The sequence below is a fragment of the Schistocerca gregaria genome, chromosome 5 (assembly GCF_023897955.1).
Source record: "Schistocerca gregaria isolate iqSchGreg1 chromosome 5, iqSchGreg1.2, whole genome shotgun sequence".
NCBI classification, from domain to species: domain Eukaryota; kingdom Metazoa; phylum Arthropoda; class Insecta; order Orthoptera; family Acrididae; genus Schistocerca; species Schistocerca gregaria.
Genome location: NC_064924.1, coordinates 214,663,354 through 214,691,196, shown reverse-complemented (window position 1 = coordinate 214,691,196; position 27,843 = coordinate 214,663,354). Strand labels below are relative to the sequence as shown.

At 44.6% G+C, this 27,843-nt stretch overlaps 1 protein-coding gene and 1 long non-coding RNA gene across 3 annotated transcripts in view; one reads left to right on the top strand and one right to left on the bottom strand.

Annotated features, from left to right (window-relative positions):
* LOC126272577 (uncharacterized) overlaps nucleotides 1–333 on the bottom strand; it is a 372,861-nt gene extending 372,528 nt beyond the window's left edge. Inside the window, exon 1 of the long non-coding RNA XR_007549242.1 lies at nucleotides 145–333. This is a non-coding gene — a long non-coding RNA (uncharacterized LOC126272577). The remainder of the gene's footprint in view (nucleotides 1–144) is intronic.
* Nucleotides 1–27,843, top strand: part of LOC126272576 (follistatin) — a 749,028-nt gene that overhangs the window by 308,973 nt on the left and 412,212 nt on the right. The gene's annotated exons all lie outside the window — the stretch shown is intronic.

Below are 27,843 nucleotides of genomic sequence, written 5' to 3'. Positions count from 1 at the left end.
CACGTACACGTATTGAAAGCATTATAAATTTTCAGGCAATCTATTCTCCAACAGCTTGTTGTGAGCAAGCATAACACAAACGGCTCCGTGAAACCACAAGAATAATTATCCGACCTGTCAAAATGCGCTAGCTTTTGAACTTACCGTTAGTGGCCTTCAATAAAAGTCACGACAACGAAAACTTGTTGCGCGACGGTTGCTCGATAACTCTTTTGCAGCCGCGTGCGGTGTTCCACCGAGGTGCAGGCTTGATGTTGAGATGTACGTAGCACAGAGTCTGGCAATGCTGGAACACAAGAAGCGAACGTAAACGCGGGCAGCTGTGGAGCGTTACCGCCTGCAGAGGCGACTGCGCCTTCGCAAAGCGCTGCCGTGTCGGCGGAGCGCCGTGCAGGTCCGGACTCGCTCGCTCCCAGCTTCTTACACTCTGACCACCACGTACTGACACGTACTCAAAAAATTATCGTAAACAGTGCAGTTTCGGAACTGCCGATCATTAGGTGCTGCTCCCGCACTGATCTAGAAGGCAGTGGGGGTTTGAATTACTTGTTATAATCCTTTGTGTAATATCAAATTCAGCTTTTTTCAGAATTTCTGTGTGTGAAGTACCAGCAAGTAGGGGGTTAAAATGTACTCTTGAAGAACAGTGTAAAGGGGAATGGGTTTGGACGACAAAGAAGTTGTGTAATGAATCTTTTCTGGCCACATCAGCGGGCTGAATCACTTGCTGTTGTGTACACCACAGCCACTTTCCGCTATAATGCGAAGAAGGCTTTTTAAAATCTGGAGATGATGGGTTGACCTTCCTGCTATCCTTCTACAGTACTGGCCATAAAAAGTGGTACACCAAGAAGAAATTCAGATGATAAACGGGTATTCATTGGACAAATATATTATACTAGAACTGACATGTGATTACATTTTCACGCAATTTGGGTCCACAGATCCTGAGAAATCAGTACCCAGAACAACCATCTGGCCGTAATAACGGCCTTGATACGCCTGTGCATTGCGTCAAACAGAGGTTGGATGGCGTGTACAGGTACAGCTGACCATGCAGCTTCAACTGGATACCACAGTTCATCAAGAGTAGTGACTGCCGTATTGTGACGAGTCAGTTACTCGGCCACCATTGACCAGACGTTTTCAGATGGTGAGAGATCTGGAGAATGTGCTGGCCAGCGCAGAGGTCGAACATTTTCTGTATCCAGAAAGGCCTGTACAAGACCTGCAACATGCAGTCGTCCATTATCCTGCTGAAATGTAGGGTTTCGCAGGTATCGAATGAAGGGTAGAGCCACGGGTCGTAACACATCTGAAATGTAACATCCACTGTTTAAAGTGCCGTCAATAAGAACAAGAGGTGATCGAGACGTGTAACCAATGGCACTCCATACCATCACGCCGGTTGATACGCCAGTATGGAGATGACGAATACACACTTCCAATGTGCGTTCACCGCGATGTCGCCAAACACGGATGCGACCATCATGATGCTGTAAACAGAACCCGGATTCATCCGAAAAAATGACGTTTTGCCATTCGTGCACCCAGGTTCGTCGTAGAGTACACCACCGCAGGTGGTCCTGTGTGTGATGCAGCGTCAAGGGTAACCGCAGCCATGGTCTCCGAGCTGATAGTCCATGCTGCTGCAAACGTCGTCGAACTGTTCGTACAGATGGTTGTTGTCTTGCAAACGTCCCCATCTGTTGACTCAGGGATCGAGACTTGATACACAATCAGTTACAGCTTTGGGGATAAGATGCCTGTCATCTCTACTGCTAGTGATACGAGGCCGTTGGGATCCACCATGGAATTCCGTATTTACCCTCCTGAACCCACTGATTCCCTATTCTGCTGACAGTCATTGGATCTCGACCAACGCGAGCAGCAGTGTCGCGATACGATAAACCGCAATCGCGATAGGCTACAATCCGACTTTGATCAAAGTCGTCAACGTGATGATACACATTTCTCCTCCTTACACGAGGCATCACAACAACGTTTCACCAGGCAACGCCGGTCAACTGCTGTTTGTGTATGGGAAATCGATTGGAAACTTTCCTCAATGCAGAACGTTGTAGGTGTCGCCACCGGCGCCAACCTTGTGTGAATGCTCTGAAAAGCTAATCATTTGCATATCGCAGCGTCCTCTTCCTTTCGGTTAAATTTCACGTCTGTAGCACGTCATCTTCTTGGTGTATCAATTTTAATGGCTAGTATTGTAAATTGGTTGTGGTCAGGGCCTCCAAGGCTGTTTTCAAGGCGAATGATTTTCCCAGGGCGCCATATTTCCCCGCATCTGTCGGGTTCTTGTTTTTGTGGACAATCTGATGATGGGCCAGAAGGGCGAAACGTCATTGACATTAAATAATTTCACAACCGATACTGTTTTTGTTCTGAAATTTTTTTCAGAGCTACTGCCAGGAAAAGAATTGCACGCTAGTGCTAACTGGGGAACAGGACGTGGCCAGTTACTTGATTGTAATCGGCTCCTGAAGTACACTGTCAATAAGGCCTGAATGTTGTAAACATCACACGAAGCGATTCGGAGCTCATGAAGTGGGTGCATCGTCTGGCAGCCCTTATGGAATTGTAATGACACATTCCGACGCAAAGACATACAATACCTAAAAGGCTGCGCCAAAGATTAAATTGAGATGGCTGTAGAATATAATCTCTGTTATATTCATATTGGATTCTCTTTTGTTTCATACTCCAAGAAGGAGTTAAGAGACACTTTCGATTGTTACCTTGTAGGGAATGGACATAATTTTGGGTGTGTGCGGAAAGGCAGCCATCTTGTTAGTATTTATGGTTTGTGCGACGAGCAGAGCAAGTCTTATTGTATTGTGAATAAAAAATAGTGAGAAGTAACTAAGTTTCACGAGAATTATTTAAAGCGACGTAGCATTGTATTCCTTGGTTGCAACCGTCTTCGTGAAATAAACGGATGCGGACTCAGGAAGATACACACGGTCAACAAAGAGAAGAACATCGATGGCGAGTAATGAATTAATATTGTGGCAAAAGGACGAATACTACGTCTAATGTAAGAACTCTGAATAAATCAACAATGACTTAGAATTCAAAAATGTAATTAATCGGAATGGTAAATTATATTATAGACAAATTTCACACAGCACTGAATTTGTCCGCATTCAAGCCGGTCAATACAGTCCGTAAAAAAGCCTTTCAAAAATTCTAAATTTGCAGTACCATATCCATAATTTTTTTTCTGTTTTCAAAGAATCAATAAATTTAATTTTTTTTATTTATTTCGCCACTGAATGCACGTGGTAAATCGTTAGCGTTCTAGGGCAGAAATTGTGTTTTGAAGTGTTTAACACATATAAAGTTAAGAGTAGTTATTCTTCATGACCAACGAAGTTAATTTTTCCAGTACAGAAAGCTTAAGAGAATTCTCAGAGTGTGTTCCCGCGTGTGGGAATACAGTTCCAATTACTCATTTTCTTTTTATCTAGGCGAGTTTTGCGGTTTTGTGAATTTGCACTTGCTCACTAGGCAGAGGTCTTACGGCAGATCGCGAGTACAGGTCTGGACGAAAAAAGAAAACAACATGAGAAATGCATGCTTCAACATGAGTGCAGATGCTATCTGAGCCTGCAGGCGGCGCTGCTGTATTTGGCCACGAACTGCACCTATGCAATGCCCGCAGTGCATTTCAAGTGTCTGTCGGTGTCAGAATAGTGTTCTGTGCAGCTGCGAGTGCGTTTGTGGGACCTATGTGAATTCGAAAGTGGGCGAATTGTGGTGCTCGTTTGGTGGCTGCTTCTGTAACCAAGGTAGGCGAAGTGTTCGAAGTGTTTGGTGTTTCACGAGGCACCATATCAAAGATCTGTACCGCACACAAGCAAAACTGATAAACATCATCCGCTAAGTCATAACACGGACGAATGTGTGTGTTGAGTGATCGTGACAGTCAAACGTCCCCTTAGAAAAAAATAAAATGACAGTGCTGGAAAACCTCTTACGATATTTGACTTTCAAACAGTTGAGCAAAACCGAACGTCTTCAGACATTTCTCTCTTTATTTATTCTGATCATCACTAAAATGACACACAATATTTTTAGCGCAACGTAATCTGACTTTCAATAATCCCTACAAAAGAATGGTTCGAAAATGGCTCTGAGCACTATGGGACCTAAATTCTGAGGTCATCAGTCTCCTAGAACTTAGAACTACTTAAATCTAACTAACCTAAGGACATCACACACATCCATGCCCGAGGCACGATGCGAACCTGCGACAGTAGCGGTCACGCGGTACCAGACTGTAGCGTCTAGAACCGCTCGACCACTACGGCCGGCCAAAAGAATGTCCCTGACTAACAATAACCTATACCTTTCATGAATCACTTACCTCACAAAAATCTTCTTTACTCGAACTACTGCAATAGAGCGAGCAGCAGTACTGCCAGCTAAGAAAATGATTCTAACTACTGAAGGCACTAACTACTGAAAGGCATAATTAGCGAATGAAAGATTTTGATAGAGAACAAACAATGTATTTCAATTCATGACCTCTATCTTTACAAATTTCCTTTTTCTGGCGGACACACGTCCGATTGTCCGCCTATAGCAACCTCTCAAAACTGGCATCTCTCTCCCTCCACACTGCCGGCGGCTCACCTCCAACTGCCCAACGCTACGCGCTGCTGCCCACCACACAAGCGAATATTCCAACAATGAATCCAACCAGCCACAGACTGCACACAGCACAGTCAGTGATTTTCATACAGAGGCCTACGTGGCGTTACCAACATAAAAACCTAAACAGCCTACTTACAAAAGGCGATCATTGAACAAGACTGTGATGAAATATAAGACGATGACGATTGAAAAAGTCATTGCACAACTTAATGTCGTATTTGTGGGTCCTGTCAGCGCCAAAACAACACGAGGTGATCTCTATAAGAAGGAAAATACAGGGCAAAATGGAATTTCGAAACGACTCATCTGTAATTCAAGCGCCCGTAATAGAGAAACGTGGTGGCTAAGCTATAAAACCTGGACTACGGAGCAATGGAAGAAAGTTATTTGGTCTTGTTTAACACTGTTTCCAACTTCTGGCAGAGATAACGCCGTTCCAAGCCTGCGGTACAGACTGTGTGCTATCAAGCATGATGGGGGTTCAGTGACGATTGGGCAGCCACATTGTGGTATCCCATGAGCTCCGTGGTTACTCTATAAGTTCACATTATTGCCAAGAATTATGTGGCCATTTTGTTCCCCAATGGTGATGCTTTGCTCAGAGACGACATGACCCCTGTTCACACAGCTCGCATAGTCCAGCACTGGTTTTGTGAGCATTCGGATGAACTGTCGTATCTCCTCTGACCACCTCTATATTATTGTGTATTTGCTGTCTGCTTCGGCGAGAATGGTGCGTGACATCTATTCGCCTGCATCATCGTTACCCGGATTTGCTGCTATTTTTCAGCAAGAATGGTATAAGATTCCCTTGAAAACCATACCGGACCTGTATTTATCTATTCCTAGAGCTCTGGAAGCTGTTTTGATTGCCTCCTTACACCCTATTAGGCATGGTAATGTTTTTCGTATTTCTGTATTTTAGTCCATCTCCTGTAGCTGGAGATGGCGTTCAATGAACGAAAAACCCTAGGACTGACCTGAGATTTCTGAATTTGTAGTGTGGCGCTTTTCCACAGAGCCACTAAATGTGAATATTCTGCGGCCGGTGTGGCCGTGCGGTTCTAGGCTCTTCAGTCTGGAACCGCGTGACGGCTACGGTCGCAGGTTCGAATCCTGCCTCGGGCATTGATGTGTTTGATGTCCTTAGGTTAGTTAGGTTTAAGTAGTTCTAAATTCTAGGGAACTGATGACCTCAGATGTTAAGTCCCATAGTGCTCAGAGCCATTTGAACCATTTTTGAACTCTTATAAATTCCTTCAGGAGCGGCTCTTGCGACATTTAGGCATCGTAGTTGTCCTAAAGTCTCTATAGTTTCTTGGATGAGACTCAGAAAACTAAAATCCTAATTGGTTACTTGCTCCTCCGAATACTTATACTGTGGGATATGATACAATTTGCAACTTTTCAAACTCATGTGGGCCACTGTTTCCAGAGATAATGAACTCTGCGTGATTCCGTGCGGACTTCTACTCCCGTACCAGACGAATTCTGCATTGCCGCGTTGAAAAACCGTCCATTAACATTTCTACTAAGTCCGATACGCCCTAAGGCAGCGACACTTGTCGACTGGTTCATACCTGAATGTGACAGTTGTTAGTATCAAGTGACTATAGTTCACCATCCACGGTGGATGCTAACCCTGTCCCGTAAATTGTTATACAAGGTCTCATGGATCGAGGAATGATGTAAGTATAGATGGTCTTGGTGATGGTATTTATGATAGTGTGAAAACGCGCTGCCATGGGAGCAGATATGCAGGGTGAGTCACCTAACGTAACCGCTAGATATATTTCGTAAACCACATCAAATACTGACGAACCAATTCCACAGACCGAACGTGAGGAGAGGGGCTAGTGTAATTGTTTAATACAAACCATACAAAAATGCACGGAAGTATGTTTTTTAATACAAACCTACGTTTTTTTTTTTAAATTGAACCACGTTAGTTTTGTTAGCACATCTGAACATATACGAAATATATCCAGCGGTAATGTTAGGTGACTCACCCTGTATACGCGTTATCCGGCGACTTAATTGAAGTAATGTTCGTATGCTGTTTAGATTTTTTTATTGGTAACGCCACGTAGCGCTCTGTATGAAAATCACTGCCAGGATCGACATATGAAACGTCCCCTTTAAACAATTATACATGACTGTGCTTAAACTGACACACAATATTTTTAGCGTAACGCAATCTGACTTTCAAAAATCCCTACAAAAGAATGACCCTGACTAACACTAACCTATACCTTTCACAAATCACTTACCTCACAAAAATCTTCGTTACTCAAGCTACTGCAATACAGTGAGCGCCACTACTGCCAGGTAAATAAAAGATTCAAACTACTGAAGGCACTAACTACTGATAGGCATAGTTAGCAAATGAAAGATTTTGATAGAGAACAAACAATGTATTTACCTCAATAGTGTTCAAAAGTCATAATATATGTAGCAGTTCATGACATCCAATCTTACAAATGTACTGTTTCTGGTGGACACACGTCCAGATCATCCGCTCTCAGAGATCCGCCATCCCACTTCCCCACATCCACCACTGCTGGCGCCTCACCTCCAACTGCGCAACGCTACGCGCTGTTAACAGCCAACTGCCCAACACAACAATGCAAATCAGCCACAAACTGCACACAGCGCAGCCAGTGATTTTCATACAGAGCGCTACGTGGCGTTACCAATAAAAACAACTAAACAGCCTACTTACAGTAAGAATTTTCAATTTATGCAGTATGATCTTTCAGGGCCATGACGCAACACTGCTGACGTCCAAATTTACCAGTTTAGATTTACAGACCGTTAATTTTTGAAAAGTTACATATGAGTCATTTTTTTTTATTAGGAGGTTAGTCACATTGTATTATTGGTAGATTACGGTATTTATCTTTTGGGAGGTTACACTAAAAGTGAATGATATAATTATATTTTATATATGTTGGGAGTAAGAGGTCCATGACTAAGGAATATTTTGCTAGCGCACTCGATCAGATGTAATTTCGATGGATTGCTCACGCGCTGCTTGCGATATGTAAGCTATAAGAGAATCTCAGACCAGAGACCAGTGTTGACTGCAGTAGGAATTGTGTAGCAGTAGGAGTAAGTAGTAGCTAGCAGTCGTAGGTATCGAGTTGGCTGGGCCGGTCGTGGGGAGCGATGGCGGTGCCTGAGCGATGTAGTATAAAGTAACAGCAGCCTCGCGCATATACACTATTGTATTATCAGTTCCCATGTAAATGTTTTAAAAAAAACTAACTTTTGACAATCATTAATCTCAATTTAAAGAATTTACTAATTTCTCCAATCCATGGTCATCCCGATTATTGTAAAGAAAAATCAGTTGTTTCTTTTTATACATCACAAATCTATCGCCCAGTATTGCACTGGGCTGTGCCACAAAAATTTCATATAGGAGCAGATACATACGCTTTATCCAGCGACTTAATTGAGGTAAGAATTTTTAATTTATTCAGTATGATCTTTCAGGGCCATGACGCAGCACTGTTGACGTCAAAATTTACCAGTTTAGATTCACAAACAGTTAATTTTTGAAAGGTTACATATGAGCCCCTTTTTTTATTAGGAGGTTAGTCGAATTGTATTATTGGTAGGGTACGGAATTTATCTGTTGGGAGGTTACACAGAATGTGAATGATATATTTTTTATCTGTTGGGAGGTTGCAATATCCCATGTAGACTGTAATCCTTTCTTGCTACAAAAAGAGAAGTAAGTTTCTGTTGGATATGTACGAACGACTGTGATACGTCTGCACCCGGTCGTACTGTTGGACGGTGTTGACTTTCTGAGATGCCACATTACGTCTGTCCTCTTTCTATAACATGAAGTGACAGCAATGGTGGCTGCCAGGAAATAACGACAATACGTCGACAAAAGAAAATTGTTGGATGATGAAGTGAGCGACTGCTATCGCAGGACAAAACGTGCTGGACCTAAAGGTGCCCATTATCTGTTAGAGGAAGGGTTGCTGGCGCAGTGAGTGACTCGTTAATTGAGGCTATATGCCAGTAACGAAGGCAGCCCCTTACAATGGCGCTCTTAGCCGCAGTCGACGTTGGAGATACCGTCGAGGAACAAATGCGCTGGCCGGCGTCCAGCAATTGTGCGGAACACGCGTGCGCCGACAGGTACGATCTTATCACTGCCGAGGTGGCTGCACGGACGACCTGCCACTAAGGCGAGTGCCACACCAGGCCACGGCGTATGCGCCGTCTGTTTAAAGCGGAAAAGTGGAAGGCCTCGTTGCGCTTCAAAGGCCGTAGGGGGGACAAGTTTAGAATGCTTGCCTCTTAAGTGTCAATATTCTTCTCAGTGGTGAGAAGGAGAGCGCTCCTGAGGATGAAGAGCCTCATCAGTAGCACTCTGCTAACACAGTACACGCTAAACCGGTCTAGATCTTAAGTATTCCTTAGTTATCCATCTGTAATCTGTCGCATGTGTAATGTATCAACTGTCGGCTACACAAAGAACAACAGGTACAGAATTTCCCACTGATACAGGTGAAAACAATATTGGAATTAATAAAAATGGTTCAAATGGTTCTGAGAACTATGGTACTTAACTTCTGAGGTCATCAGTCCCCTAGAACTTAGAACGACTTAAACCTAAGACATCACACACATCCATGCCCGAGGCAAGATTCGAACCGGCGACGGTAGCGGTCGCGCGGTTCGAGACTGTAGCGCCTAGAACCGCTCGGCCACCCCATCCGGCCCCGAATTAATACTATTCTACGTTAAGCACCATAGCGTGTGTAGCGATACAGCCTAACTTCGTTTCTACTGGTGGTACAGGTCGATACTGCGAGGGCTGTCCTGAATGTAAAGCCGAGATACGGAAAACGTTCTCGACACATGTGAGCTCTACTATTACACTACAGGCCATTAAAATGGCTACACCAAGAAGAAATGCAGATTATAAACGGGTATTCATTGGACAAATATATTATACTAGAACTGACATGTGATTACATTTTCACGCGATGTGGGTGCACAGCTCCTGAAAAATCAGTACCCAGAACAACCAACTGTGGCCAAAATAACGTCCTTGATAGACATGGACATTGAGTCAAACAGAGCTTGGATGGCGTGTACAAGTACACCTGCCCATGCAGCTTCAACACGATACCACAGTTCATCAAGAGTAGTGACTGCCATATTGTGACTAGCCAATAGCTTGGCCACCATTGACCAGACGTTTTCAACTGGTGAGAGATCTCGAGAATGTGCTGGCTAGGGCAGCAGTCGAACTTTTTCTGTATCCAGAAAGGCCCGTACAGGACCCCCGACAGGCGGTCGTGCATTATCCTGCTGAAATGTAACGTCCACTGTTCAAAGTGCCGTCAATGCGAACAAGAGGTGACCGGGACCAATGGCACCCCATACCATCACGCCAGGTGATACGCCAGTAACGAGATGATGAATACACGCTTCCAATGTGCGTTCACCGCGATGTCGCCAAACACGGATGCGAACATCATGATGCTGTAAGCAGTATCTCTATTCATCCGAAAAAATGACGTTTTGCCATTCGTTAACACAGGTTTGTTGTTGAGTACACCATCGCAGGCGCTCCTGTCTGTGGTGCGGCGTCAAGGGTAACCGCAGCCATGGTCTCGGAGCTGATAGTCCAAGCTGCTGCAAACGTCGTCGAACTGTTCGTGCAGATGATTGTTGTCTTGCAAACGTCCCCATCTGTTGACTCAGGGATCGAGACGTGGCTGCACGATCCGTTACAGCCATGCAGATAAGATGCCTGTCATCTCGACTGCTAGTGATACTAGGCCGCCGGGATCCAGCACGGCGTTCCGCATTACCTTCCTGAACCCAGCGATTCCATACTCTGCCAACAGACATTGGATCTAGACCAACGCGAGCAGCAGTGTCGGGATACAATACACCGAAATCGCGATAAACTACAATCCGACCTTTAGCAAAGTCGGAAACGTGATGGTACGCATTTCTCCTCCTTAAACGAGGCATCACAAAAACGTTTCACCAGGCAACGCCAGTCAACTGCTGTTTGTGTATGAGAAATGGGTTGGAAACTTTCCTCGTGTCAATACGTTGTAGTTGTCGCCACCGGCGCCAACCTTGTGTGAATGCTCTAAAAAGCTAATCAGTTTCATATCACAGCATCTTCTTCCTGTCGGTTAAATTTCGCGTCTGTAGTACGTCATCTTCGTAGTGTAGCAATTTTAATAGCCAGTAGTGTATGTACCGTACCCTGAAACGGGAGATCTGAAACTGATCCAATCTTCAAACTTATTTTTTACATAAAGGGTACGTTTGCAGACATAGGATCAGTATCAAAATGTTAACTACTATGTCCCCTCTACAACTCCTAGATGTCAGTTATCACGTCCCTGAAAATCCGCCAGGCAGCATTCACTCGTGGAAGTGACCAGAAATGCACTCTCGACCTAGAGAAATGTAATTTAATGCTCGTAATAGACGTCAGAATTCATAGGTATTTTATTTCACGACAATCAAACTCTGGAATCAGTCCAAGGGAGATAAGTCCGGAGCGATTGAAGATACAACGATCACATTCAGCTAATTATTTTGAAGGCAAAAGGTAGACAGGAAGAATTCAAAGGAAACGAATTCTTTCTTGTAGGAGGTAGTTTATAAAACCCTTGATCGACCGATTCGTATATGTTACTCTTCAGTCTGCGACTCATACAAAGGAGGATTAATACAGGATATAGACAAGACCCAGTACGAGCAGTACGCCCCATCGTGGGTTCTTGTAGTACGCTCGAGATCGCCATAGAAATGTTCGTCCAAGTGTAGTAGGAGTGAGTGACGCAACAACAGAGGATTTGTATATTACAGAGGGTCCTATTATTGCGGTTCTGAGTATGCTTGTTGAATGAAGAATCCACGAACATTTTACTGGTTGCACACTTTTACTTGGACCCTGCGTGGAGGACGTTTGAAGCGGAAGCTCGATATCAGCTCTTAACGCACTGGCTGCTGAGACAAGCCCCACCTCCTTTTTCCTTAGCAGCCAGCTCATAGCTTATGGAATAAACGAACATGTAGGGTAATGGAGACTCGCTTGATGGAAGAGGTACATATGGCCTCTCGCTCATTTTTGCAAATAATATTAACAACCAGTATGCACAACATCGCACACGGATCAACACTATATTCACAACGGCTTGTTATATGGCCCACAATACTGTTACGCAGCTAAGCTTGACAACGAATGGCACAAAGTCTGCCAACTTCCATCCGTCACGGAGAGGCCAAATTAAAATCAGAAATGATGTTACATGTTATTTATTTATTACATTGTGAAAACATTCTTTACTGTATGTAAAGCAGTTCGTTCAGTACATACTAACACTGAAAATTCTCTGCTTCATAAGCTTTTAATACATAAGCCTCAGGCCCGCAGCTCGTGGTCGTGCGGTAACGTTATCGCTTCCCGCGCCCGGGTTCCCGGGTCCGATTCCCGGCGGGGTCAGGGATTTTCTCTGCCTCGTGATGGCTGGGTGTTGTGTAATGTCCTTAGGTTAGTTAGGTTTAAGGAGTTCTAAATTCTAGGGGACTGATGACCACAGATGTTAAGTCCCATAGTGCTCAGAGCCAGCCATAAGCCTCATAAAGCAATAATAAAGATATAACTTAATAAGTATGTAAAATTCGTGGCATTCATGTCGGACTATCTGAGTGGCCAAAATCATTCGCTCGAATTGTCCTAAATGTTCTTGAAACCACTCGCGTCATTTATGGCCATGTGAAAATTCCATGAATGGCTGCAAATGGTCCCCAAGTAGCCAAACACAACCACTTCCAGCCAATTACCGGTTCAATTGGATCAGAGAACCCAGTCAATTCTACGTAAACATATGCAGGTGCCAGGTTGACCCGTTGGAGCCATGGCTTCGTGGGGTCTGCGCCACACTCGAACCCTACCACCAGCTCTTACCAACTGAAATCGGGACTCATCAGACCACGTTACGGTTTTCCAATCGTTCAGGGTTACACCGATAAGGGCACGAGCACAGGAAAGGAGCTGCAGCCGATGTCGTCCTGTTTGCAAAGACACTCGCGTCGGTCTTCTGCTACTATAGCCCGTTAACGGCAAATTTCGCAGCACTGTACCAACGGATGCATTCTCCGCAGGTCCCAAGTCGATTTATGCGGTTATTTCACGCAGTATTGCTTGTCTGTCACCCTAACAATTCAACGCAAACGCCGCTCCTCTAGGTCGTTAAGTGAAGACCTTCGGCAGCCGCGTTGTCAGAGGTGGGAGGTAATGTGTGGTGTATGATACTCTCGGCAAACTTTTGACGCTGTGGAAATGGGAATATTGAGCTCCCTAACGATTTCCGAAAGGGAATGTCCCATGCGTTGAGCTCCGGCTACCATTCTGCGTTCGTAGTCTGTTACCCGTCGTGTGGCCATAGTCACGTCGGAAAAATTGTCAAACAACTCCACAACTGCAGTGCCCTTTCATACTTTGTGTACGCGACACTACCGTCATCTATGTATTTGCATATCGTGTACCATGACTTTCGTCACCTCAAGGTGTTTATGGCATTTTGAAATCATTCGTTACCGTATCTGAACCAGTTCGTTCAGCACAGTCGTTACACTTAGATTCTGTACGCAATACATTTTTAACTGATAAGCCAGATAATGCACTATTAAAGATGTAACTTAATCGTTGTTGTTGTGGTCTACAGTCCAGAGACTGGTTTGATGCAGCTCTCCATGCCACTCTATCCTGTGCAAGCTACTTCATCTCCCAGTACCTACTGCATCCTACATCCTTCTGAATCTACTTTGTGTATTCATCTCTTGGTCACCCTCTACGATTTTTACCCTCCACACTGCCCTCCAGTACTAAATTGGTGACGCCTTGATGCCTCAGAACATGTCCTACCAACCGATCGCTTCTTCTAGTCAAGTTGTGCCACAAATTTCTCTTCTCCCTAATTCTATTCAATACCTCCTCATTCGTTATGTGATCTACCAATATAATCTTCATAATTATTCTGTAGCACCACATTTCAAAAGCTTCTATTCTCTTCTTGTCCAAACTATTTATCGTCCATGTTTCACTTCCATACATGGCTACACTCCATACAAATACTTTCAGAAACGACTTCCTGACACTTAAATCTATACTCCATATTAACAAAATTTCTCTTCTTCAGAAACGCTTTCCTTGCCATTGCCGAAAGATGACTGGCAAAATTTAGTATATATTCAAAATTTAAACAATAAATGACGTAAATTAATACGTAGGTATAAAAAAATGATAAGTAAACAGAAAGTAAGTGAAATGAAAGAACAACGAAAATTATTGTGTTGAGGTGATGCTAAAGTGGGTTTCTCTAGTTAGCTTTCGGTTTGCGGTTACCTCAATATGTCTTCGAGTTTTGCGTGCACCAGCGAGTAGATAATCTACACAGTCATTTGTGCATTTCCTACAAATATTATACTCTTGCAGAATATTTGTATTCTATAGTGTGAACAGCCCTCCAGGAACTCTTGAACTAACAAACACTTTGCCGGCCGCTGTGGCGAGCGGTTCTAAGCGCTACAGTCTGGAACCGCGCGACCGCTACAGTCGCAGGTTCGTATCCCGCCTCGGGCATAGATGTGCGTGGTGTCCTTACGTTAGTTAGGTCTAAGTAGTTCTAAGTCCTAGGGGATTGATGACCTCAGCAGTTAAGTCCCATAGTGCTCAGAGCCATTTGAACCATTTAGCAAATACTTATACACAGGCCAACAGACAATCGTTGTTCCCGTTCACCAAACAGTAATGGTACAAGAGGGGGATAGAGGGTGGTACACGATACACCCTCCGCCGCACACCGAAAGATGACTTGCGAGATTTAGTGTATATTAAAAAGTTAAACAAGAAAAGACGCACCTATTCGACTATATGACAGGTGATCAAAAAGTCAGTATAAATTTGAAAACTTAATAAACCACGGAATAATGTAGATAGAGAGGTAAAAATTGACACACACGCTTGGAATGACATGGGGTTTTATTTGAACAGAAAAAAAACAAAGTTAACAAAATGTACACCAGATGGCGCTGGAGAGCAAAACGTCATTGACTGCGCGTGACAATCGTGTATAAAAGGAGCTGTAATGAGAGAGAGAATCAGAAACACCTGGTGGAACGTACGATGTTTATGCCGGATGGCGCTCCACCCCATATTGCTAGACGCGTGAAAGATCTCTTGCGCGCGTCGTTTGGTGATGATCGTGTGCTCAGCTGCCACTTTCGTCATGCTTGGCCTCCCAGGTCCCCCGACCTCAGTCCGTGCGATTATTGGCTTTGGGGTTACCTGAAGTCGCAAGTGTATCGTGGTGGACCGACATCTCTAGGGATGCTGAAAGACGACATCCGACGCCAATGCCTCACCATAACTCCGGACATGCTTTACAGTGCTGTTCACAACATTATTCCTCGACTACAGCTATTGTTGAGGAATGGTGGTGGACATAGTGAGCATTTCTTGCAGAGAAAATCATCTATGCTTCGTCTTACTTTGTTATGATAATTATTGCTATTATGATCAGATGAAGCGCCATCTGTCGGACATTTTTTGGACTTTTGTATTTTTTTATTTTTATTTATTTATTTATTTGTTTATTTATTGTTCTAATGAAACCCTATGTCATTCCAAGCATGTGTCTCAATTTGTACCTCTCTATCTACATTATTCCGTGATTTATTCAGTTTTCAAATTTATACTGACTATTTGATCACCCGGTACAACCGTATTCATGACGTATTTGGATGCTACTTCGGAAGGCAGGTGTGGGGGTAGGGAAGGAGGCGGAAGGTCGGCAGCAGAGGTGGTGCGGCAGCGGCGGCGGCGGCGGCAGTGGCGGTGTGGGGCCGCTGGCACCGGCCCGGCCCGGAGTCGAGTCGGTGACCTTCTGCAAGGTCACATTCCAGCCAGCTGGCCGCGGGACCAGCTGAGCGCCCGGCCGCCGCCGCCGCCGCCGCCGCCGGTGACACCCGGCGCCGCTGCACCGCGCTGAGCTGCATTGGACGAGCCGCGCCGCGCAGGCCGGCGACCTGCCGACTGCGAAGCTGCGTTTCCCGCCCGTGAATAACCACAGAGCACCGGACCACTGTAGTGGGCTACATAATATCCACATCTACAACTACATATGTACTTACGGTGAGACGGGACACGGTACTTGGTTTCTCACTATCATTTCTTTTTCCCCAACCACACCACCATTCGCAAATGGTTTGCGCGAATAACGAATGTTGGTAAGCATATACTGTTGGTGTTGTCGTGGTCTTCAGTCCAGAGACTTGTTTGTTGCACCTCTCCATGATTATCCTGTGCGAGCTTCTTCAGCACCCAGGACCTACTGCAACCTGAATCTGTTAAGAAGCATATACAGGGTGGTCCATTGATAGTGGTTCAGATGGTTCAAATGGCTCTGAGCACTATGGGACTTAACTTCTCAGTCAGAAGTCATCTGTTCCCTAGAACTTAGAACTACTTAAACCTAACTAACCTAAGGACATCACACGCATCCATGCTCGTGGCAGGATTCGAACCTGCGATCGTAGCGTTCGCGCGGTTCCAGACTGTAGCGCCTAGAACCGCTCGGCCACTCCAGCCGGCTATTGATAGTGACCGGGCCAAATATCTCACGAAATAAGCATCAAACGAAACAACTACAAAGAACGAAACTCGTCTAGCTTGAACAGGGAGACCAGGTGGCGCTATGGTTGGCCCGCTAAATGCCGCTGCCGTAGGTCAAATGGATATCAACCCCATTTTTTAAAATAGGAACCTCCATTTTTATTACATATTCCTTTACTACGTAAAGAAATATTGGTGTTTTAGTTGGGCCACTTTTTTCGCTTTGTGGTAGATGCCGCTGTAATGGTCACAAACGTATAAGTAAGTGCTATCACGTAACATTCCGCCAGTGCGGACGGTATTTGCTTCGTGATACATTACCCGTGTTAGAATGGACCGTTTACCAATTGCGGAAAAGGTCGATATCGTGTTTATGTACGGCTATTGTGATCAAAATGCCCAACGGGTGTGTGCTATGTATGCTGCTCGGTATCCTGAAGACATCATCCAAGTGTTCGGACCTTTCGACGGATAGTTACGTTATTTAAGGAAACAGGAAGTGTTCGACCACATTTGAAACGTCAACCACGACCTGCAACAAATGATGATACCCAAGTAGGTGTTTTAGCTGGTGTCGCGGCTAATCCGCACATCAGTAGCAGACAAACTGCCAGAGAATCGGGAATCTCAAAAACGTCGGTGTTGAGAATGCTACATCAACATCGATTGCACCCGTACCACATTTCTATGCACCAGGGATTGCATGGCGACGACTTTGAACGTCGTGTACAGTTCTGCCACTGGGCACAAGAGAAATTACGGGACGATGACGCATTCTATTTAGCGACGAAGCGGTAACGTAAACCGGCATAATATGCACTATTGGGCAACGGAAAATCCACGATGGCTGCGACAAGTGGAACATCAGCGACCTTGGCGGGTATATATATGGTGCAGCTTTATGGGAGGAAGGATAATTGGCCCCCATTTTATCGATGGCAATCTAAAAATGGTTCAAATGGCTCTGAGCACTATGGGACTTAACATCTGAGGTCATCAGTCCCCTAGGATTCGAACCTGCGACCGTAGCGGTCACGTGGTTCCAAACTGAAGTGCCTAGAACCGCTCGCCTACCCCGGCCGGCGATGGCAATCTAAATGGTGCAGTATATGCTGATTTCCTACATAATGTTCTACCAGTATTACTACAAGATGTTTCACTGCATGACAGTATGGCGATGTACTTCCAACATGATGGATGTTCGGCACAAAGCTCGCGTACGGTTGAAGCGGTATTGAATAGCATATTTCATCACAGGTGGATTGGTCGTCGAAGCACCATACCATAGCCCGCACGTTCACTGGAGCTGACGTTCACGGATTTCTTTCTGTGGGGAAAGTTGAAGGATATTTGCTATTGTGATCCACCGACAACGCCTGACAACATGCGTCAGCGCATTATCAATGCATGTGCGAACATTAAGGAAGGCGAACTGCCCGCTGTTGAGAGGAATGTTGTTACACGTATTGCCAAATGCATTGAGGTTGACAGACATCATTTTGAGCATTTATTGCGTTAATGTGGTATTTACAGGTAATCACTCTGTAACAGCATGCGTTCTCAGAAATCATAAGTTCACAAAGGTTCATGTATCACATTGGAACAACCGAAATAAAATGTTCAAACGTAATGTATTTTAATTTAAAAAACCTGTTCGTCTAAAAAAAACAACCCTCTGTCGTTTCAGTTTGTTGAGGCATATCTGAGACCATACAGTGGTATGCTTCATCTCCAAATACGCCTTATCCAACCTCATATTGCACACATGCCTGCCGCGGCGTTCTGCGGTGTCACTGAATACCAGTACTACGCAAGATTTTCTGGTATTATCCAGAGGGAGCCTTACTTCTGAGAAGGGTCTCTTCCATCAACAAAGTCTAATAACTGGATCCCAATAGGGCTGTACTTATCCAAATGTTGGTAGCAGTTCTCGAAATTCCGTATCTGTTTAGTGGCTGTACAGTATTTTCTAACCACTGCATTTACTTCAGTCTTCGATTTCGTAGCTCGAAGAGACTCTCGTGGACTTTGCCATAGAACTAAATTTATAAGATGATAAAAGTTTTCCGGTATACAATTTTTCTGCGAGGCATTCAGAGCTTGTTTAATCCTACGCACTGCTTTTGAACAACAAAAATGGCTCTGAGCACTATGGGACTTAACATCTTTGGTCATCAGTCCCCTAGAACTTAGAACTACTTAAACCTAACTAACCTAAGGACATCACACACATCTGTGCCCGATGCAGGATTCGAACCTGCGACCGTAGCGGTCACGTGGTTCCAAACTGAAGTGCCTAGAACCGCTCGCCTACCCCGGCCGGCGATGGCAATCTAAATGGTGCAGTATATGCTGATTTCCTACATAATGTTCTACCAGTATTACTACAAGATGTTTCACTGCATGACAGTATGGCGATGTACTTCCAACATGATGGATGTTCGGCACAAAGCTCGCGTACGGTTGAAGCGGTATTGAATAGCATATTTCATCACAGGTGGATTGGTCGTCGAAGCACCATACCATAGCCCGCACGTTCACTGGAGCTGACGTTCACGGATTTCTTTCTGTGGGGAAAGTTGAAGGATATTTGCTATTGTGATCCACCGACAACGCCTGACAACATGCGTCAGCGCATTATCAATGCATGTGCGAACATTAAGGAAGGCGAACTGCCCGCTGTTGAGAGGAATGTTGTTACACGTATTGCCAAATGCATTGAGGTTGACAGACATCATTTTGAGCATTTATTGCGTTAATGTGGTATTTACAGGTAATCACTCTGTAACAGCATGCGTTCTCAGAAATCATAAGTTCACAAAGGTTCATGTATCACATTGGAACAACCGAAATAAAATGTTCAAACGTAATGTATTTTAATTTAAAAAACCTGTTCGTCTAAAAAAAACAACCCTCTGTCGTTTCAGTTTGTTGAGGCATATCTGAGACCATACAGTGGTATGCTTCATCTCCAAATACGCCTTATCCAACCTCATATTGCACACATGCCTGCCGCGGCGTTCTGCGGTGTCACTGAATACCAGTACTACGCAAGATTTTCTGGTATTATCCAGAGGGAGCCTTACTTCTGAGAAGGGTCTCTTCCATCAACAAAGTCTAATAACTGGATCCCAATAGGGCTGTACTTATCCAAATGTTGGTAGCAGTTCTCGAAATTCCGTATCTGTTTAGTGGCTGTACAGTATTTTCTAACCACTGCATTTACTTCAGTCTTCGATTTCGTAGCTCGAAGAGACTCTCGTGGACTTTGCCATAGAACTAAATTTATAAGATGATAAAAGTTTTCCGGTATACAATTTTTCTGCGAGGCATTCAGAGCTTGTTTAATCCTACGCACTGCTTTTGAACAACAAAAATGGCTCTGAGCACTATGGGACTTAACATCTTTGGTCATCAGTCCCCTAGAACTTAGAACTACTTAAACCTAACTAACCTAAGGACATCACACACATCTGTGCCCGATGCAGGATTCGAACCTGCGACCGTAGCGGTCACGCGGTTCCAGACTGAAGCGCCTAGAACCGCATGGCCACACGGGCCGGCGCTTTTGAACAGATCAGTTTACTTTGCAGCATAGTACATTTCAAATTTAGTCTCAGTGTATATCAAACATGGAATCAATTTCAATTATTTTGGATCAAAGCCAAGATCCCGCAGGCCAAAACTAGGACTTGGGTACTGATTTGGCAGAAAGGATGAATTTGCTAGGAAGATTCGTTACAAGCAATACTCAGTACAATATAAAATTTCATCTGCAAAGATCTCTTCGGCTGTAGGAACGTCATTTTACACAATACTATCTCTCAAAGTGCCTTTCCAGGTATTAGAAAGGTTTTTATAACATTTCTCGTTCCTGCTTCGTAAAATGGAGTATTCACTGACAAATTTGATGAACTTGAATGTAAATAAGCCTCATTTATGTTAAATGGAAATATAGATTGTATCTCTTACAGCAAATAAAGTATAATTTTAAAGTCAATTTACAACTCACTCATGTAAACATGGAAACTCTCCTAGAAACTATACTCCCTCTTGTGTCATGAATTGGAACACGAAGTACACACACTCAGTGTACTCGGAAGTCGTATTTACATAATATATTAGGCTTTAGCGGTCTCTCACCGACCGCACAGAAAGTAATTTACATCTGAAAAATTCATAAGCCGCGAGTACCCAGTGCAAGTAAGCGAGCGTGGAGGTGACCTGCCGACATTCCGCTTCCCAGCGAGGCGCAGACGCTGTCCGTTATGAATGCATCACTCAGCTGGAACATAAAGATTGGGTATCGGCAAGGTCAAGACAGACATTAAAATTTCATTCAGGTGCGTTGCGTTCGGTCGTAACGGACGCCTTTGAAGAACACGTCGGCCTTCACCGGGCGCTGTTGCAGGCTTCGTGAAGGTTGTTCTCGGCCGGTGCTCTATAGTGTCCCTAATGAAATAGATACAGAGGGATTTCCTCGTCAATCATTTTCCTCTCAAAACCCTTGCGCGCATCACACTTAAGTGATGTAGAAACACAAATTTGACCAGCATTAACAAAAGGTTTAGTCATTTATCATCTTCGCTATGGTTATATGAGATACTGGTAATTCACATGGCGGAAAAACAGAGTATCAGTACGAGGGAACACTATTCTTCGTAGAGAGGCCATTATACGAAAAACTGTTACACTTTTCACAGTACAGCTGGCGTATTCGCGAATTGTCATCTTGAAAGTTTGTTCGTTATCTACATACACACAGCTACGTCCATCCTGATTCGTGTATAGTATTACCAACGAAAGGCCTTGGAATGCCCAACGACAGTATAGCAAACACTATCTAAGGCATCGCACTAGTAAATGCTCGTATCAGCGGATAAACGTGAGAAAACTGGTTCATTAAGCCTTGTAACTGAGGATCTCTAATTCACAACAAACGCGTCATGTTTCCTTTAGTTTAGTGCTCGATTCTCTATTGCGAAGTCTTGAAACGGTTTTCCAAAATTTGCCGACAATTTCTGTTTAAATATTAGCTACAATGTGAAGAACTTGCTGTTACTTTAGTTCCTTTTTCTCTACCATGTGTTGTAATAGACACCTACAGTAATCGACAACCATTTTGTCCACCGTAGCTGTTGAGGTATTTTTTCATCCCAGAATTGCTTTCGATCGTGTTAATAAGGCATCCGACAAATTGAAATTAAGGACTACATATCTAAAAATAACCAATCGTTAAAATACTGTATATGCATTTACCAGTATCTCTGACTATGCTGTTGTCATATATGCAAAGTACTGATAATACACTTTAACACATAAATATCGTGATTCATCGCGCAGGTAACAGGTTGAACTAGCCATTCGGAATTACACTAAATGTCTTCGCAATCATATTAGGTAGGAGTTGTGACGCCACCGAAAATCTTAACATTTTTCTTGCTTGCTTATCACTGTTGCCTAAGGTTGAGAGTAAGTTCGTTGACATACCAAAGGCTGCTGTTCAGTTTTTTTTTTCTTGCCGTCAGTCTCCGTATTGTATTGATGTGATCCGCAAGATTTCCTCTTCTCAGCTAACCTCTTCAACTCCGAGTAGCAGTTACACTCAAAAGTCTTAATTATTTGTTGGTTATAATCCAATCTCTGTCCTCCCATATAATTTTTTTCCCCTACAATACCACGGAAAACATTCCCTAATCTCTTAATACCTGTCCCATCTTCCTGTCCCTCGGTCTAGCCAATGTTTACCAAGGAAACTTCTTTCCTCGCCGATTCGATGGAGAGCCTTCTCATAGCATGTCTAGTAAGTCCACATAGTTTTCAACGTCCTCCTATAACACTACATCTGAAACGCTTCGATTTTTTTTCATTTCCTGCTTTCCCACACTCTGTTAATCACTTTCATAGAATGAAACTTCCTGGCAGATTAAAACTGTGTGCCGGACCGAGAGTCGAACTCGGGACCTTTGCCTTTCGCGGGTAAGTGCTCTACCGACTGAGCTACCCAAGCACGACTCACGCCTCGTCCTCACAGCTTTAGTTCCGCCAGTACCTCGTCTCATACCTTAGAGCACTTGAACTCGAAAGGCAAATGTCCCTTTATTTTATCTTTGCTACCCCCAGAATTTGAAAGACTGTATTCCAGTCAACACCGTCAAAAACTTCAAATGTACAAATGCTTGTAAACGTAAGTTTAGCTATCTTCAACCTATCTCCAAAGATAACTTGTAGGGATATTATTGCCTCTTTTCTTCGGAACCAAAACCTATATTCCCGAACGACAGCTTCTATCAAGTTTTCTGATGTTCAGATGTAATCCTTGTATTCTAAGTATTTTGTGTTTAATATGTAACTGAAGTACCGGTGGGATGGACTTATAGCGAAACGAAATAATGAGAGATGCAGTGAAGTCACTGATGACAGTTCCACAAAATCAGAGTTATTAAACACGGTTTACCGAAACTCCTTCACCAAAGAAGACGAAGTAAATATTCCTGTATTCCAATCAAGAACAACTGAGAAGATGAGAAACATAGTAGATATCCTCGGTGTAGCAAAGCAGCTTAAATCATTTAATAAAGTCAAAGCCTGCGGTCCATAGTGTATAGCAGTCAGATTCCTATCTGAGTACGCTGATGAGATACCTCCATATTTAGCAATTATATACAGCCGCTAGTTCCCAGAAAGTTCCGTACCTAAGGACTGGAAAACTGCTCAAGTCACACCACAGTTCTTCAAGAGTAGTGACTGGCGTATTGTGACGAGCTAGTTGCTCGACCACCATTGACCAGACGTTTTCAATTGGTGAGGGATCTGGAGAATGTGCTAGCCAGGGTAGCGGTCGAACATTTTCTGTATCCAGAAAGGCCCGTACAACACTTGCCACATGCAACCGTGTATTATCCTGCTGAAATGTAGGGTTTCGCAAGGATCGAATGAAGGATAGAGCCACGGGTCGTAACACATCTGAAATGTAATACCCACTGTTCAAAGTGCCGTCAATGCCAACAAGAGGTGACCGAGACGTGTAACCAATGGCACCCCATACCGTCACGCCGGGTGAAATGCCAGTATGGCGATGACGAATACACGCTTCCAATGTGCGTTCACCGCGATGTCGCCAAACACGGATGTGAACATCATGATGCTGTAAACAGTATCTCGATTCATCCGAAAAAATGACGTTTTGCCATTCGTGCACCCAGGTTCGTCGCTGAGTACACCATCACAGGCGCTCCTGTCGGTGATGCAGCGTCAAGGGTAGCCGCAACCATGGTCTCCGAGCTGATAGTCCAAGATGTTGCAAACGTCGTCGAATTGTTCGTGCAGATGGTTGTTGTCTTGAAAACGTCCCCATCTGTTGACTCAGGGATCGAGACGTGGCTGCACGATCCGTTACAGCCATGCTGATAAGATGCCTGTCATCTCGACTGCTAGTGATACGAGGCCGCTGGTATCCAGCACGGCGTTCAGTATTACCCTCTTGAATCCACCGATTCCATATTCTGCTAACAGTCATTGGATCTCGACCAACGCGAGTAGCAATGTCGCGATACGAAAACCGCAATCCCGATAGGCTACAATCCGACCTTTATCAAAGTAGGAAACGTGATGGTGCATATTTCTCCTTCTTGCACGAGGCATCACAAGAACGTTTCACCAGGCAACGCCGGTCAACTGCTGTTTCTGTATGAGAAATCGGTTGGAAACTTTCCTCAAGTCAGCACATTGTAGGTGTCGCCACCGGTGCCAACCTTATGCAAATGATTAGCTTTTCAGAGCATTCACATATCACAGCATCTTCTTCCTGTCGGTCCAATTTCGCGTCTGTAACACGTCATATTCGTGGTGTAGCAATTTTAATGGCCAGTAGTGTAGATGCTTCTTGGGAAAGATAGTGTGAAGAAAGTTTGTTACCGTTCATATAGGCAACACAATCATTTTCACACTATGAAAATAGTCCAACAGTGGACGATAACTGCCGGACTTTCCATGGATCCACACACTTGCAGTACATTATTTCAGTCATTTGTAATAATCGTGCATTCTGAAGGAACTTTGACGGATAGGGTGGCTGAATATGAGAGCGAGACACTACAGCTGAGGAAGCGATCTGAGCTCTGCAAATGACGGCCGCGATGAAGAAATCCCAGGAGGGAGGAGCGCGGCGCGGAGACAGCTGTAGCGCCGGCAGACTACGTGCGTTCCCACTCTGGCTCGGCAGCGGGCCGGCATTTACACGCAGGCTTTGACATTGCGGTCACGTAACAGCGCAGAGCTCGCGGAAAAACCCTCCGGCGACCTCCGGCGACATGAGCGGGGCGGTACACAAGAAAATATGTAACGCACGCCGGCCGGGCCGTGCTGGCACGCGGCACTGCTTGCAAGGCAATAAATCGTGCGGCCCGGCCCACGTTTCGCCAGTGCACTGCTGGTCGCGGTCCGTGCTGTGGTGGGGAGAGTCCAGCCGCTGCCGCTGCATTAGGAAGCGGTCATTACCCACTCCGCCGCGCCGAGCCGCGTGTGCACCTTTTTGTTGTCACACATCTCTCCGCGTCCTACCCACCACGACCCCACACACCCACCCACCGACCTACCCACACACGCACACACACACACACACACACACACACACACACACACACACAAACACGAACATTCGTGGCATCATTCTTATGATGACCACAGTCGGCAATTTTCCTCTCGAATTTCCGAGGCGTTTGTTGCCCTGCCCCACGCAATACCACACCTGCGGAAGTCAAGGTCACAGCCTCCAGCACACTCCACCTGTGGCCCGAAAATCACTGTTTACTGCTCGCCTGAAGGTCGCCATTACTCGTGTTGGTCTATTTCGTTTTGACCCGCTGCTCAGGTGCTTTCGATAGTAGTTCTTTATTCATTGGCGAGGTAATGGTTCCATCCTTTTGGATATTTCCACTTTCTGTTTCATGATTTGTATCGCAGTTTCTGCGACTGAGAAATATGTATTTACAATTTACGCAGTTCGCTTTTTATATCCACACCGTCGTCAAAGACAACTGCCCGGTGTAATTTCACGTGATTTTTTGTATATGTTTATTACCTTGTTATGCCAAACACAGATTTTGTGGATTGTTAATTTGCCGGAAAGACAGGTTTTATAATCCTACATTTACACTGTTGGATATAATAACAGCAACACAACGAACGTCAAATTGATTTAAAGTATGCTATACGCTTCGATATGCAAATGAATAGCATTTGAATACAACAGCACAAAGCAGACAGCAGCAATGCCATCTACATTATCTACTACTACTACTACTACTACTACGTGATCAGGCCCAGTGGACCGCACGCATCTACAAGTTTCCTCCTCCACTGTATTCTGTCCATTGATGCTATCCGCCATCCGTCCACATCTATTGCCACTTGGTTTAAATCTTCATGGAGTCCATCCCTCCAGTGCTTCTTGGGTCTCCCTGGCGGTCTCTTTCCTGTAGGTGTGAAATCCAGGAGCTTACGAGGCCATCTGTGATCCTCCATCTGGGCTACATGGCCGGGCCACTGCATTCGTTTGGCTTTGACAGTTCCTGCTATGTTGGGTTGCTGGTATAGTTTCTCAAGCTCTTGGTTGTATCTGATCCTCCATTCTCCTGTATCTCCATCCAGAACTGTACTGAAGATCTTCCGAAGCACTTTCCTCTCAAAAACAAGGAGCTTATGGAAGTTCTGCTTCCGGACACTCCATGTCTCACAGCCATATAGAACAACAGGCTGGATCAGGGTTTTGTACAGTCGAATCTTGAACTGTCTGGAGAGATATCTGGACCGAAGCAATTGTGCTAAGCTGTGGGAAGATCGGTTTCCTGCTTGTATTCTGGCATTGATCTCCGCTTCACATGACGAGTTCTCAGTGAAAAGTGCCCCTAGGTATTTGAATTCTTGCACTCTCTTATAGGACTGGTCCCCAACCTGCAGTGATTGTAGATGATCAGCAGTCTGACAATGACCTCGCGTCATAACAAGGTACTCTGTATTGGCTTCGTTTATGTTTAGCCCAAATTTGCTGGCCGCGTCCTTTAGTGCTTTTCTCATTTGCCCAGCTCCTCTTCCGACCTAGAGAGTAAACAGATGTCGTCTGCATAGGCTAAGTATGCCAGTATCTTTCCTTCGATTTCAATTCCTTCGTTCTTTTGAAACGTCTCGCGTACGATTTTCTCGAGGGCAAAGTTGAACAGGATAGGGGACAGCCCATCTCCTTGCCTGATACCTGTGACAATTTCAAACTCCTCAGTTACGCGATTTCCCACCTTCACCTTTGCACGTGTTTCGTTCAGACAGATCTTTATCAGATTATCTATGTAAGGAAATTTAAGAAATGATCGTATGGCATTATTGGCGAGGAGGCCCTCTCTGGGGTAGTACGGTCGCCTACTGCAAATCTGCTTGACTCCACTTCGACGACTTGCGCGTCCACGAAGACGAGACGAAATGACCGTGACAACACACACGTCCAGTCCCTGAGTGAAGAAGATCTACGACCCCACCGGGAATCGCATCTGGGATCCCAGGATCTAGTTACGCTAACCAATGGGTTTCTCAGTCAAAAATAGCATTTGAGTGTCGTTCGTTCACGAGAAGGTAGTGTTATACCTCGCGTAAGTAGGAATAATGTCTAGCACACTGGTAGGGATATGGCCCATCGGCACAACGGTTAATAATTCCGAGATATTGCTGCTCGCATTGGTTTCGATCCAACACAAATATTAAAACTGTGGGTTCAGGAGGATCACACTCAGCGCCATGCATGACCTCAGCGGCACCAAGCAAATAGAGCCCGAGAAGACAGACATATAGCTCGCCCAGCAGTGCACCATCGTACATCTGTATCACGTATCTGGAGACAGGAAATAGGCTTTTTTTTGCAGCAAGAAATGTATCCATACGCGCGTTGTGACGTCTTGTGGAGTAGCACAAGTTGTGGCTTCCTAGAAACGGCAGCAGAGGGAGGATCGTCAAGAGTAGAGCGCCCAACAACAACACTAGACACAAAAGTGGCACCATATTGTATTTTCGGTTTAGTTTCGGCTCTGCGTACAGCATCACGTTGGCCTAATCCTCCCGTGGAAGCTTCTAGAGAACGAGCGTTGTCAGGTTGCTTTCGTCATCATCATACTGACGATGGTGTAGGTACCAATGTTTACAGTTAGCTACATGTTCCACTGGTCAGTTGAACAATTCCTTCATCGAAGTGATGCGGAACGTGTCATTTTACAGGATAAGTATACATTTTTATTGTTAACATTAATGTTCCCACTATTTTTTAGTCCTAGTCTTACAGCTTAACTTAGATACTACCTTTTTTTTTATTTTATCCAATTCGATCACCTGTAGTTCGGATAATCGGTAATTTGGACAGCAGCCATTACGTCTCTGACGTCTTAAGACTGGTGCTGTTCCTGTCTTCGAGGGTTTTCTGACTTTATCTTTCAACAATATAGGGCAAGACC